The following is a 14,962-nucleotide window of genomic DNA, read 5'->3' as shown; positions in this document are numbered from 1 at the left end:
CCTTAGGGTTTACAAGAGTCCTTGCCATTACGCAAGTCATGATTCTTTCTATCTCGAAGTCGTCGTGCTTTCCAAGACTCGAGAACTCCCCGATGATTGATTCTCCACGAGGATCTTGAACCGCCATCCAGCTCCTGGGCCTACTGGGCCAAAACTTGAATCACCAAAGGATGAGTCGCCCGCTCGGTGACCCGGCCCAACTAGGGCGGGTCACACAGCAGATAATATCCCCAACAGCGTCGTCAACCATACTTTTGGGTGGTGAAACCCTTAATAAAGAGACGGGGCTATGATACCAATTGAGAGGATCGATATGGTCGACTAGAGGGGGGTGAATAGGCAATTAACAAAGTTTAAAATTTTCTTTAAACAAATTAGGTTTATCAACAAAAAGGTTTTCAAGATAAGCAACTAGGAGGACAACCTATATGATGCTAACACCAACAATAATAAGCAAGACATAAATACAAGTAAAGGTAAGAGATAACCACAACTTGAACCGATGAAGATGAGGATGTGTTTCCAAAGTCCTTCCGTTTGAGGGGAAGTACATCTCCATTGGAGCGGTGTGGAGGCATAATGCTCCCCAAGATGCCACTAAGGCCACCGTATTCTCCCCACGCCCTCACATGATGCTAAGTGTCGTGATTCCACTAAGTGGTTCCCTTGAAGGCGGCTACCGAACCTTTACAAACAAGGTTGGCACAATCTCCACAACTTAATTGGAGGATCCCAGCGAGACCACGAAACTTCAGCACAATGTAATATGGCTTCAAGGTGACCTCAATCTTATAGGGTGCTCAAACACCCAAGAGCAACAAGATCCGCAAGGGATTAGTGGGGGAATCGAATTTCTTTTGGTGGAAGTGTAGATCAAGGCCCTCTCAACCAAACCCTAGAATATCAACTTGTTTTGTTGGCTAGGGAGAGAGATCAGGCTAAAATGGAGGTTGGAGCAACAATGGAGGTTAGGGTGCAAAAGGTAGGGTCCTCAGGGAAGAAGAACCCCATTATATAGTAGGGGAGGGAATTTTCCTGTTACCCACCCCGTGTGCACGAGCCATAGTGGTACTACCGCTCCTGAGAGCGATAGTACCGATGATAAGTGGTAGTACCACTCACGGGAGTGGTATTACTGCTCACGCAAAGGGAGGCCAGGCCAGAACAAAGGCAGAGAACCTAGTACCGCCCTGAGCGGTAGTAACAACCGGTAGTATCGCTCTGCGGTCAGTACTACAGCCCAGTACTACCGCAAAACTCGTCCACAAAAGTGTTTGCACTTTTGGAGAGGGGTGCATGCCAACGACATGAGCAGAGCACTACCACTCAGAGCGGTACTACCGCCAGCTAGGCGGTACTACCGGTTATAAGCGGTAGTACCGCTCCTGGGAGCGGTACTTCGGCTTGGAAACTGCCACGCACGACAAGGCAAGATAGAAAAGCTACATCGAAGCGGAAAAGGGGGTGAGGAACAAAGTGTATGTGATGATTCCACCCAGACTTTTCCAACGCAGATCCCCGCTTAATTATACGACCTTTCCTACGATCCAAGTCCACCGACAATGAAGCCTAAGAGCGAAAACCGTCTTCTAATCAAAACACAGTGAGGAAACAATCGCCTTTGTGCAAACCTAGGAAATACGTGAAAGGCTTATTGCACACGATTATTTCACAAAAGTATCGTCGTCAATCACCAAAATTACTAGGGTAGAAATATGCCCTTACAATTGTTCTCTGAATACATCCACTTGAAAGATACATATGATCACTTATATCTTTTGAACCTAGAGGTTGCTCTAGTACTTCACTTATATCTTTAGAGCACGATGGTGTATAGATTTTATAGACAGAATTGCACTCTCGTTCTTCACTTATATTCGTCTGAGACTTAATAAACAACGACGGTAATTTTCATGGGTTATAATATTAGTTCTAAGATAATAGGTATTCAATGAGTGCATAATCAAAACCACATGTAGCACATAAAAAATAAATCATGGTCAATGATACTAATGTTGTAATGTGAAAAAGCATGAGTGCATGATCATTGGTTAATATAGGTGCATTAGAGGTGTTAACTTGTTGTTCATCCAAATATTTTGATGGCATGGAGATACGTCCATTTTGCATCATGTTTTTTACTGTTATTTATAGTGTTTTATGCATTTTTCCACTTGGTGGAGTAGTTCTAATCCTTTTTGCTCATAGTAGGCAAGGTTTACATCAAGTGGGAGAATGTCGGTAGATGGAATTCTGGACCTAAAAAAGCAATATCATAGATACCTATTTTGCACATATCCAATTGGGCTGAAACTTTATCGATATTTATTTTGGAATAAATAAAAAACATTGGAGCAAAGAAGTACCGGAGGGGGGCTACCAAGTGCCCACTAGACACGAGGGCACGCTAGCCCCCCTGGCGCGGCTTGATGACCAGAGGGGCCTCTGACCCACCTCTGCGATCATCTTGTGGTATAAGTTCCCTTTTACCCTAAAAAATAAGAGGAGGACTTTCGGGATGAAGTTCCGCCGTCTCGAGGCAAAACCTAGTCAGGAGCACTTTTGCCCTCCAGCACAGCGCTTCTGCGGGAGGAACTTCCCTCCGAGAGGGGTAAATCGAGGTCGTCATCATCACCAGTAACCCTCTCATCTTGGGGAGGACAATCTTCATCAACATATTCATCAACACCATCTCCTCTATAAACCCTAGTTCATCTCTTGTGCTCAATCTTGTACCGGAACATTGGATTGGTACCTGGGGTGTGACTAGTAGTGTTGATTACATCTTGTAGTTGATGCTTTATGGTTTATTTGGTGGAAGATCATATGTTCATATCCAATATGCGATTTAATACCTCTCTGATCATGAACATGTTTATCACTTGTGAGTAGTTACTTTTGTTCTTGAGGCCACGTGAGAAGTCATGTTGCGAGTAGTCATGTGAAGTTGATATTCGTTCGATATTTTGATGATATGAATGTTATGATTCCCTTACTGGTGTTATGTGAACGTCGACTACATAATGCTTCACCATCTTTGGGACTAAGGGGATGCATTGTGGAGTAGTAATTAGAGGGCGAGTTACGAGAGTGACAGAAACTTAAACCCCAATTAATGCACTATTCCGTAAGGTGCTGATTTGGATCCCTATGTTCAGTGCTATGGTTAGAATTTATTCTTAACACTTTTCTCGTAGTTGCAGATGCTTGTGCGAGGGTTAATAATAAGTGGGAGGTTTGTTCAAGTAAGAACATCACCCAAGCACCGGTCCACCCTGTTGGAAATATGCCCTAGAGGCAATAATAAAATGGTTATTATCATATTTCCTTGTTCATGATAATCGTCTATCGTTCATGCTATAATTGTATTAACAGGAAAGAGTAATACATGTCTGAGTGAATAGATCACAATGTGTCCCTAGCAAGCCTCTAGTTGGCTAGCTCGTTAGTCAATAGACGATCATGGTTTCCTGATCATGGGCATTAGATGTCATTGATAACGGGATCACATCATTGGGAGAATGATGTGATGGACAAGACCCAATCCTAAGCCTAGCACTAGATCGTATTGTTCGTATGCTAATGCTTTTCTAATGTCAAGTATCTTTTCCTTCGACCGTGAGATTGTGCAACTCCCGGATACCGTAGGAGTGCTTTGGGTGTATCAAACGTCACAACGTAGCTGGGTGACTATAAAGGTGCACTACGGGTACCTCCGAAAGTGTCTGTTGGGTTGGCACGAATCGAGATCGGGATTTGTCACTCCGTGTGACGGAGAGGTATCTCTGGGCCCACTCGGTAGAACATCATCATGAGCTCAATGTGACTAAGGAGTTAGTCACACGATGACGTGCTACGAAACGAGTAAAGAGACTTACCGGTAACGAGATTGAACAAGGTATAGGTATACCGACGATCGAATCTCGGGCAAGTTCTATACCGACAGACCAAGGGAATCGTATACGGGATTGATTGAATCCTTGACATCGTGGTTCATCCGATGAGATCATCGTGGAGCTAGTGGGAGCCACCATGGGTATCCAGACCCCGCTGATGGTTATTGGCCAGAGAGGTGTCTCGGTCATGTCTGCCTGTCTCCCGAACCCGTAGGGTCTACACACTTAAGGTTCGATGACGCTAGGGTTATAGGGAATTGTTGTACGAGGTTACCGAAATTTGTTCGGAGTCCCGGATGAGATCCCGGACGTCACGAGGAGCTCCGGAATGGTCCGGAGGTAAAGATTGATATATAGGACGGATGGTTTTGGACACCGGAAGTGTTTCGGGCGTCACCGGTAACGTACCGGGACCACCGGGACCACCGGAGGTGGTCCCGGGGGACCACCGAAGGGGGGCAATGACCCCGGGAGGCTAGATGGGCTAAGTGGGGAAGGGAACCAGCCCCTAGGTGGGCTGGTGCGCCCCCCACCCGGCCCATGCGCACCAGAGAAAGGGGGGAAGGGGGAACCCTAGCATAGGTGGGCCTAAGGCCCACCAGAGGGGTGCGCCACCCCTCCTCCCTGCCCTGGCCGCCGCCCCCTCTCCCATCTGGGGCTGCCGCACCCCTTGGGGGTGGGAACCCTAGGGGCTGCGCCCCCTCCCTCTCCCCCTATATATGGATGAGGGTTCGGGGCTGTTTGACACACCGTTCCATCTCTCTCTCGGCGCAGCCCTGCTCCTCTCCCTCCTCCTCTCTGCCGGCGCTTGCCGAAGCCCTGCCGGGAGACCTCGTCTCTCCACCGACACCATGCCGTCGTGTTGCTGGACTTCTACCCCAACCTCTCCCTCCTCCTTGCTGGATCAAGGTGCGGGAGACGTCACTGGGCTGCACGTGTGTTGAACGCGGAGGTGCCGTTGTTCGGCACTAGATCGGAATCGCCGCGAGTACGAATCCATCAACCGCGTTCTAGCAACGCTTCCGCTTAGCGATCTTCAAAGGTATGAAGATGCTCTTACCCCTCTCTCATTGCTGGTCTCTCCATAGGAAGATCTGAACATGCGTAGGAAAATTTTGAATTTATGCTACGTTACCCAACACACCCACATATCAAATTATCAGAATACGGAACGCGAATTAACCCAACATGTCGAAAGTGACTGTATGAAATTCCTGTGTGCCCTCAAGAATGCTTTGCCTATTATAAGAATTTGTTTAGTCATGTCCTTTGCCACAAAAGGATTGGTCTACCTTGATGCAGATGTTGTTACTATTTATACTTGTCACTTGTTATGATTATCTTGCTATCAAACAACTTGTTACCGCTATTTCAGTGCTTGCAGTAATTACATTGCTGAAAACTGCTTGTCATTTCCTTCCGCTCCTCGTTAGGTTCTACACTCTTACTTATCGAAAGGACTATGGTTCACCCCCTATACTTGTGGGTTACCAAGACTCTTTTATGGCGTCGTTGCCACGTAGTGAAGCGCCTTTGGTAAGTGTAATTTGGTAAGGGAGCATTTATATTACATGCTGAAATTTACAGTTACTTGTCACTATGGAAAGTAATCCTTTGAGGGGTTTGTTCAGGGTATCTTCACCTCGACCGGAAACACCAAGAGTCGTCCCTCAACCTGTCGAACCTACTAAAAATGTTTATTATGAATTTCCATCGGGTATGATAGAGAAATTGCTAGCTAATCCTTATGCAGGAGATGGAACAAAACATCCCGATATGCACCTAATCTATGTGGATGAAGTCTGTGGATTACTTAAGCTTGTATGTTTATCCGGAGGTGAAGTCAAGAAGAAGGTTTTACCTATATATTTTTCGGGAAAATCATTGATTTGGTATAGGCTATGTGATGATACAGGATCTTGGAATTGGAATCGATTGCAATTGGATTTCACCAAAAAAATCATCTTATGCACCTTGTTCATCGTGATCTGAATTTATCTATAATTTTTTTGGCCTCGTGAAGGATAAAGTATCGCTCTAGCTTGGGGGAGGATGAAGTCAATGTTATATTCATGCCCCAATCATGATCTCCCAAGAGAAATTATTATTCAAAACTTTTATGCTCAGCTTTCTCGTAACGATCAAACGATGCACAATACTTCTTGTTCTGGTTCTTTTATGACGAAGACTATTGAATTCAGATGGGCTCTTTTGGAAAGAATTAAACACAACTTTGAATATTGGGAACTTGACGAATCTAAAGAGTCACATATATAACTTAAGTTTGATTGTGTCAAATCTTCTAGGAATACTGATGCTTTCAATGATTTTAGCACTAAGTATGGACTTGACTCTAAGATAGTAGCCTCATTTTGTGAAACCTTTGCTGCTCATGTTGATCTCCCTAAAGAGAAATGGTTTAAATATGATCCACGTATTAAATAAAAAATTGGCGAACCAATTAAAAGTAGAGGATTAAATTATCATTTATAATGTCGACCCACTTGTGGTTACTTCTTATATTGAGAAACAACCTTTCCCTGTTAGGATAAAGGAACATGCTAAAGCTTCAACCATGGTTAACAAAAGTTATGTCAGAACAACCAAACCCTATGAGAATATCATGGAAGAACGTAGTACTGCTATGGTTAAATATCTCTTGGTAGACAATATTGATGGGCATGTTATTTATTTCGGTAATGAAGCTGCTTGAATTACCAAACTTGGTACTAAAGATAAGAATAGACATGTCGTTGGCATGCGTGTCATTTCAGTGAAAATAGGAGATCATTGCTATCATGGTTTATGTGACGCGGGTGCTAGTGTTAGTGCTATTCCTTCACCTTACATAGAGAAATTATGCATGAGATAGCACCCGCAGAAATAGAAGACATAGATGTTACTATCAAGCTTGCTGATAGAGACACCATCACACCATTTGGGATTGTTAGAGATGTTGAAGTCTTGTGTGGAAAAGTAAAATACCCTACTAATATTCTAGTACTTGTCTCACCACAAGATAATTTATGTCCCATAATATTTGGTAGACCCTTCTTGAACATTGTCAATGCTCAAATAGATTGCAAAAAGGAAACTAACACCGTTAATTTTGGTGGTATGTCTCATGAGTTTCATTTCCCTAAATTTAGTAAGCAAGCCCATGAAAAATAATTGCCTAGTAAAGATGAAATAATTGGTCTTGCTTCTATTGCCATTCCTCCTACTAGTCCATTAGAACAATATTTGCTAGACCATGAAAATGATATGCATATACATGAAAGAAATTAACTAGATAATATGTTCTTTGAGCAAAAACCTATCCTTAAATACAACTTGCATGTTGAAACTCTAATAGGTCCTCCTCCACCCAAGGGTGATCCTATGTTTGAACTAAAGCAATTACGTGACACTTTGAAATATACTTATCTTGGTGAAAAGAAGATATATCCTATTATTATGAGTGCTAACCTTACAAAGAAAGAAGAAGAAAGATTGTTGAAAACTCTAAGGAAGCATCGAGCTGCTATTGGGTATATTATTGACGTTGTCAAGGGCACTAGTCCCACTCACTGTGAGCACAAGATTAATATGGAACCTGATGCTAAACTCGTTGTTGATCACCAATGAAGACTGGATCTAGAAATGAAAGAAGTGGTAAGTAATGAAAATTAAAGCTTCTGGAAGCAGGTATAATATATCCCATAGCGGATAGTAGATGGGTAAGTCCCATTCATTGTGTTCCTAAGAAAGGGGGTATTACTGTTGTTCCTAATGATAAAAATGAACTCATTCCACAAAGAATTGTGTCTAGCTATGGAATGGTAATTGATTTTCAAAAATTAAACAAAGCTACTAGAAAATATAATTATCCTTTACCTTTCATAGACCAAATGCTAGAAAGATTATCGAAGCACAAACATTTTTGCTTTCTAGATGGTTATTCTGGTCTCTCTCAAATACGTGTGTCAGAACGTGATCAAGAGAAAACCACTTTTACTTGTCCTTTTGGAACCTATGCTTATAAACATATGCCTTTTGGATTAAGAAATGCACATGCTACCTTTCAAATAGGTATGACTGCTATATTCTCTGATTTTTGTGAAAAGATTGTTGAGGTCTTCATGGATGATTTTTCCGTTTATGGAACTTCTTTTGATGATTGCTTGAGAAAACTTGATCCAGTTTTGCAGAGATGTGAGCAAACTAACCTTGTCTTGAATTGGGAGAAGTGCCACTTTATTCTAAATGAAGGTAGTGTCTTGGGTCATAAAATTTATGAACGAGGTATTGAGGTGGATAAGGCTAAAGTTGATGCAATTGTGAAGATCCCATATCCTAAAGATATTAAAGGTATCTATAGTTTCCTTGGTCATGTTGGTTTCTATAGAGGTTTATTAAAGACTTCTCTAAAAATTCTAGACCTCTTACTAATTTACTACAAAAGGATGCCCCTTTCGTTTTTGATGATGACTGTGTAGAAGCCTTTGAAACACTTAAGAAAGCCGTAACTTCTGCACCTATTGTTCAACCACGTGATTGGAACTTGCCTTTTGAAATTATGTGTGATGCTAGTTATTATGATGTTGGTGTTGTTCTAGGACAAACAGTTGGTTAGAAATTAAATGTTATTCATTATGCTAGTAAAACTCTAGACAATGCCGATAGAAATTATGCTACCACTAAAAAAGAATTCTTGGAAGTTTATTTTCTTGTGACAAATTCAGATCTTACATAGTTGATTCTAATATAATTGTTCACACTCATCATGCTGCTATTAAATATCTTATAGAAAAGAAAGATGCTAAGCCTAGACTTATTAGGTGGGTTCTTTTGCTACAAGAATTTGATTTGTGTATCATTTATAGGAAAGGAGCTGAGAACCCTGTAGCTGATAACTTGTCTAAGTTAGAAAACGTTCTTGATGACCCACTACATATTGATGATACCTTTCCTGATGAACAACTAGCTATGGTCAATGTTTCTCATAACACCACATGGTTTCCTGATTATGTTGATTACATTGTTGCTACATACATACCACCTAGTTTCACCTATATGTAAAATACAAAATTCTTCTTTGATTTAAGACATTACTTTTGGGATGACCCACATATTTATAAAGAGGGAGTAGAAGGTATTATTAGATGTTGTATACCTGAGCATGTACATGAACAAATCCTTAGGAAGTGACACTCTGAGGCTTATGGAGGACACCATGCGAGAGATAGAACTTCACACAAGGTATTACACTATGGGTTTTATTGGCCTACTCTTTTCAAAGATGTTCGTAAGTTTTTCCTCTCTTGTGATGAATGTCAAAGAATTTGTAATATAAGTAGACATTAGGAAATGCCTATGAATTATTCACTTGTTATTGAACCATTTGATGTTTGGGGATTTGATTATATGGGACCTTTTCCTCCCTCTAATGGGTATACACATATTTTGGTTGTCGTTGATTATGTCACTAAATGGGTAGAAGCTATTCCAACCAATAGTGTTGATCATAACACCTTATTGAAATGCTGAAGGAAGTTATTTTCCCGTGTTTTGGAGTCCCTAGATACTTAAGGACTTATGGTGGTTCACATTTTATTCATGGTTCTTTTCGTAAGTTACTTGCTAGATATGATGTTAACCATAGAATTGCATCTCCCTATCATCCTCAGTCTAGTGGTCAAGTAGAATTAACCAATAGGGAAATAGAATTAATATTGCAAAAGGCTGTCAATAGGTCCCAAAAGAATTAGTCTAAGAAATTAATTGATGCATTGTGGTCCTACATAATAGCTTATAAAAAACCTATGGGTATGTCTCCTTATAAAACGGTTTATAGGAAAGTATGTCATTTACGTGTTGAGTTAGAACATAAAGCTTATTGGGAAATCAAAGAACTCAACTATGATTTCAAACTTGCCGGTGAAAAGAGGTTATTTGATATTAGTTCACTAGATGAATGGAGAACCCAAGCCTATGAATACGTCAAACTATTCAAAGAAAAGGTTAAAAGATGGCATGACAAAAGAATCCAAAAGCGAGAATTCAAAGTTGGTGAATATGTTCTATTGTACAATTCTTGTCTTAGATTTTTTTTGCAGGAAAACTACTCTCCAAGTGGGAAGGACTATATATCATCGAAGAAGTTTATCAGTCTGGAGCTATTAAGACCAATAATCTCGAAGGAACTAATCCAAAGGTGGTCAATGGACAAAGAATAAGCACTACATTTCAGGTACACCAATTAATGTTCAATCAAATATTATCCAAACCACGACACCAGGGGAGCACATTAAGGAGACCTTCTAGAACACTCCAGAACCCTTAAAAGGAAGAGGTATGTGTGACGGTAAGTAAACGGACTCAGAAAAATCCGCAAAAATATTTTATAGCAATTTTAGAATATTAGAAAAATTAGGAAATTGAGAAACACACGGAAGGCAACCCAGGTGCCCTCTAGATACCACGGCGCGCTGTGATGCCTAGTGGGCCCCCTCGGGTACCTTCCTGGCTCTGTTTTCTTGTGGGACATGTATTTCATTTTATAAAAATTCTCTATATATATCTCCCGATGATTTAACCCCTAAACCATGGAGAAATCCTTTGTTCTTGTTTCGATCTGTTTTTTCTGGCATATTTGAAATTACGCTGTCTCAAGATTCGGAGGGAGAGAGCTACGTCGATGATTTCATCGCAAACCCTAAGGTCTATAGAGAGGTGGATCACTACGGGTGGACTACAAAGGAGGAAGACGAGGATATAAAGGAAGAAAAGGAGGATAGATCCGAGGAAGAGGAAGATCCATTGCCTCAACCTAGATATATGCACGTGGAATTCAAGAAGTCAAGCCTCCCCAACAAGTACAAACCTAAGGTCCAATTTATCCCTTCTTGTTTTCTACAAGAGAGCAAAGCGGCATTATGTGAAAAGATATTAAAGCTGGAGTTGGAGAATGATGGTCTGAGGGAGTATAATTTCAGCCTGAGACACAAGTTAGAGAAGAAAAACACACCATCACCACCTCCATCATCACCACCAAAGAAGGATACTTGAGTACACGGGTATGGGCACTCCCCTTGGCTTGTGCCAATCTTGGGGGAGGTATCCCAGTATCGTATCACCATCACTCTCATTATGTTTATTCATCTTAGTTTGATCTTCAGTTATTTTGTGATTTAGTCAAATAAAAGTTTAGTTTGATCCGTCTTTTTGAGTGCTAGTTTCGTGATCTATCTATGTAATCGAGTGAGAGTTATATAATAAACTTTAGTTTGAGTTTTGCTTCTTTACTTTCTTGCTGCAATCAAACTAAAGCAAAACAATGAAAAAGATCATATGACAATCTTATAGTAAGTAGTGACATCACATAAGGAAAAGTATAAGTGGTCAAATTTGTTGAAGGTTGACAAACATAGCATTGGTCGGTGATGCAACACATGAAAGAATTAATAAGGGAAGAGAATATTTACATGCAAATACACTATCCTTGACATCTTTGATGATTGTGAGCACCCATTAATTATTATATGCCAAAATTGTTGACATTGGACAAGGAATACAACGTAATGATTTATGCATGTTCACATTCACATAGAAGTTATATTGTTCTAGATCCTCTAACATGTGGTGCTTTCCCAATATCTTTGCTAGCCAAAACTCTGCACTAAGTAGAGATACTACTTGTGCATCCAAACCCTTAAACCCAAATCCATGTTTCAAGATTCGACCATACCTACCTATGGATTCAGTAAGATCCTTCAAGTAGGTTGTCATCCATGCATAAAGCAATAAAAATTGCTTCTAAACATGTTTGATAATTTAGTGTAAGGGAAATTAAACGTTGTACAAACTTGTGATGACGATAATAAAAGCGACGAACTACATAATAAAGGTTGTCATCACAAGGGGCAATATAACATAATGTTCCTTTGCACTGAGAGATTTTGCATACAACCAAAAAGCACATGAAAACCTCTGCTTTTCTCTGCGATGGTCCTATCTTTTACCTTTATGTATTTACTTTTGTGCAAGAGTCAAATTATTTTCCTCTACTCCCTTTATATTCTTTTTGGCAAGCATCATGTGGTGGGGAAAGAACTAGACATACATATCTAGATGAATTTGGGTGGTCATGAGTTATTCTTGTTGACATCACCCTTGAGGTGAATACATTGGGAGGCAACACTATAAGCCCCTATCTTTCTATGTGCCGGTTGAAACCAATTTCTCATATATATGCAGTGAGTGTTAGCAATCATAGAAGACCAAATGATGGTTCAGTATGTATACTTCCTTAAAAGCTCTGCTATGTGAAACTTCGTTAAAGTATGATGAATTGTGCTGCAAAGTTTATTGAAAACATAGTTTGTTAGTTTTCAATAGAGTTTATGCTTCATACTTCAATGTTGTGATGAATTGCTACTTTTTTATAAGAAGACTTTATTATATAAGTTGTATGATGAAAATGTTGTGATGAAGTATTCTATAAAGTTTTATTTGTTGTTATAATAATGAGCATGATGTTGCTATGTCTGTATTTTGTTTTTATTGTCACCTCTCTCTCAATGCACGTGGTGATGATTTTCGTTATCGCCTTTCGCTTGAGGACAAACGAGGCCCAAGCTTGGGGGAGTTGAAACGTCCATTTTTCATCACGCTTTGTTACTGTTATTTCTAGTGTTTTTATGCATTTTTCCACTTGGTGGAGTAATTCTAATGCCTTTTCTCTCATAATATGCAAGGTTTACATCAAGTGGGAGAATGCCGACCGATGGAATTCTCGACCTGAAAAAGGTACGTCGGAGATACCTATTCTATATATATCCAATTGAGCTGAAACTTTATGAAGATTTATTTTGGAATAAATAACAAATACTAGAGCGAAGAACTACCTTAGTGGGGCTACCAGGTGCCCACTAGACATCAGGGTGCGCCATCCCCTAGCGCGGCTTGATGTCTAGTGGGACCCCTGGCCCACCTTTGGTGATCATCTTGTGGTATAAATTCCCTTTTACCCAGAAAAAATCAGAGGAGGACTTTTGCCATCAAGCACCGCCGTATCAAGGCGGTACCTGGGCAGGAGCACTTTTTCCCTCCGACAGAGCGATTCGATGGGAGGAACTTCCATCCCAGATGGGGAAATCGAGGTCATCTTCATCACCAACAACCGTCTCATCTTCGGGAGGCCAATCTTCATCAACATCTTCATTAGCACCATCTCCTCTCAAAACCCTAGTTCATCTCTTGTGCTCAATCTTCTTCCAGAACCTCGGATTGGTACCTGGGTGTGACTAGTAGTGTTGATTACCTCTTGTAGTTGATTCTTTATGTTTTATTTGGTGGAAGATCATATGTTCAGATCCCATATGCTATTTAATACCTCTATGATCATGATCATGTTTATCACTTGTGAGTAGTTACTTTTGTTCTTGAGGCCATGGGAGAAGTCATGTTGCACGTAGTCATGTGAAGTTGATATTCATTCGATATTTTGATGATATGAATTTTGTGATTCCCTTAGTGGTATTATGTGAACGTCGAGTACATAACACTTCACCATCTTTATGCCTAAGGGAATGCATTGTGGAGTAGTAATTAGAGGGTGGGTTGCGAGAGTGACAGAAACTTAAACCCTGTTTATGCACTACTCTGTAAGCGGCTAATTGGATCCCTATTTTTAATGCTATGGTTAGAATTTATTCTTAATACTTTTCTCGTAGTTTCGGATGCTTTCACAGAATACCAAACGCGAACTAACCCAACATGACGAAAGTGATTAGATGAAATTCCCCGTGTGGCCTCAAGAACGCTTTGCCTATTATAAGAATCTTTCCCGGCATGTCCTTTGCCACAAAAGGATTGGGCTACCTCGGTGCACCTACCATTACTATTTCTACTTGTCACTTATTACAATTATCTTGCTATCTGACAACTTGTTACCTCTATTTCAGTGCATGTAGAAACTTCCTTGGTGAAAACCGCTTGTCATTTCCTTCCGCTCCTCCTTGGGTTAGACACTCTTACTTATCAAAAGGACTATGATTGACGCCCTATGCTGGTGGTGATCACACGGTGATAATGTGTGAGTATACTTATTCCTCGTTGAAATCCTAGTGTTGTTTAAGTGGGGGCACGTGATGGTTAACTCCTACCAACCACCTCCCTAGGGACATTCGAGTAGTGCTTTGCTTTGAGAGAGATAATAAAATATTGCAATAAGTATGTGAGTTCTTCATGACTAATGTGAATCCATGGATATACGCACTCTCACCTCCACATATTTGCTAGCCTCTTCGGTACCATGCATTGCCCATTCTCACCTCGAGGATGGGTGCAACTTTCTCCAGTGCTTCCAAACCCCGTGACATGAGAAACTTCGTTGCACATAAGCCTCTTTATATCTTCCTCAAAACAGCCGCCATACCTACCTATCATGGCATTTCCATAGCCATTTTGATATACATTGCCATGCAACTTCCACCGTCACTTCATATGACTTATACTTCCATTTTCATATTGCTTTGCATGATCATATAAGCCGGCATAGTATTTATGGCAAAGCCACCATTCATCATTGTCATACATGTTATGCTTGAATATTTCACATCCTAGTACACTACCAAAGGCATTCATATAGAGTCATATCATGTAACACACCGGACACACCTGCCAGCAGTCTTTACTCCTTGCGGGATCTATACTGGCCCCACATATCAATGCTAGTCTTTTCTGCACACTTTGTCCTCACTCATGCGCATTCGGGATCAACTTCCTGGTCGGTCACCCATCCTAGAACTACTCCAAGCCAAGCACGCTTAACGTGGGAGTGTTGTTCGAATGGGCTCGCGGAAAAGAAGGAATTATTTATTGATATGAGTAGTCTATCATCCCTAATAAGCCAGGCTATCACATACACCACCACTGAGAGGAACTGATGTCCTCGTCGGGCCATAGGAGCGTTCCCTCTTGGAACAAACATCTGTGCATCCAATCTAGTACATGTGTCATGTAGTGTGCCACGACGGGTCACAAACATCATGAACAACATGCATGTGCCATGTTGTGTGCCA

This window comes from Hordeum vulgare, chromosome 2H (assembly GCF_904849725.1).
Source record: "Hordeum vulgare subsp. vulgare chromosome 2H, MorexV3_pseudomolecules_assembly, whole genome shotgun sequence".
In the NCBI taxonomy this organism is placed as follows: domain Eukaryota; kingdom Viridiplantae; phylum Streptophyta; class Magnoliopsida; order Poales; family Poaceae; genus Hordeum; species Hordeum vulgare.
This window is presented reverse-complemented; position numbering follows the sequence as displayed.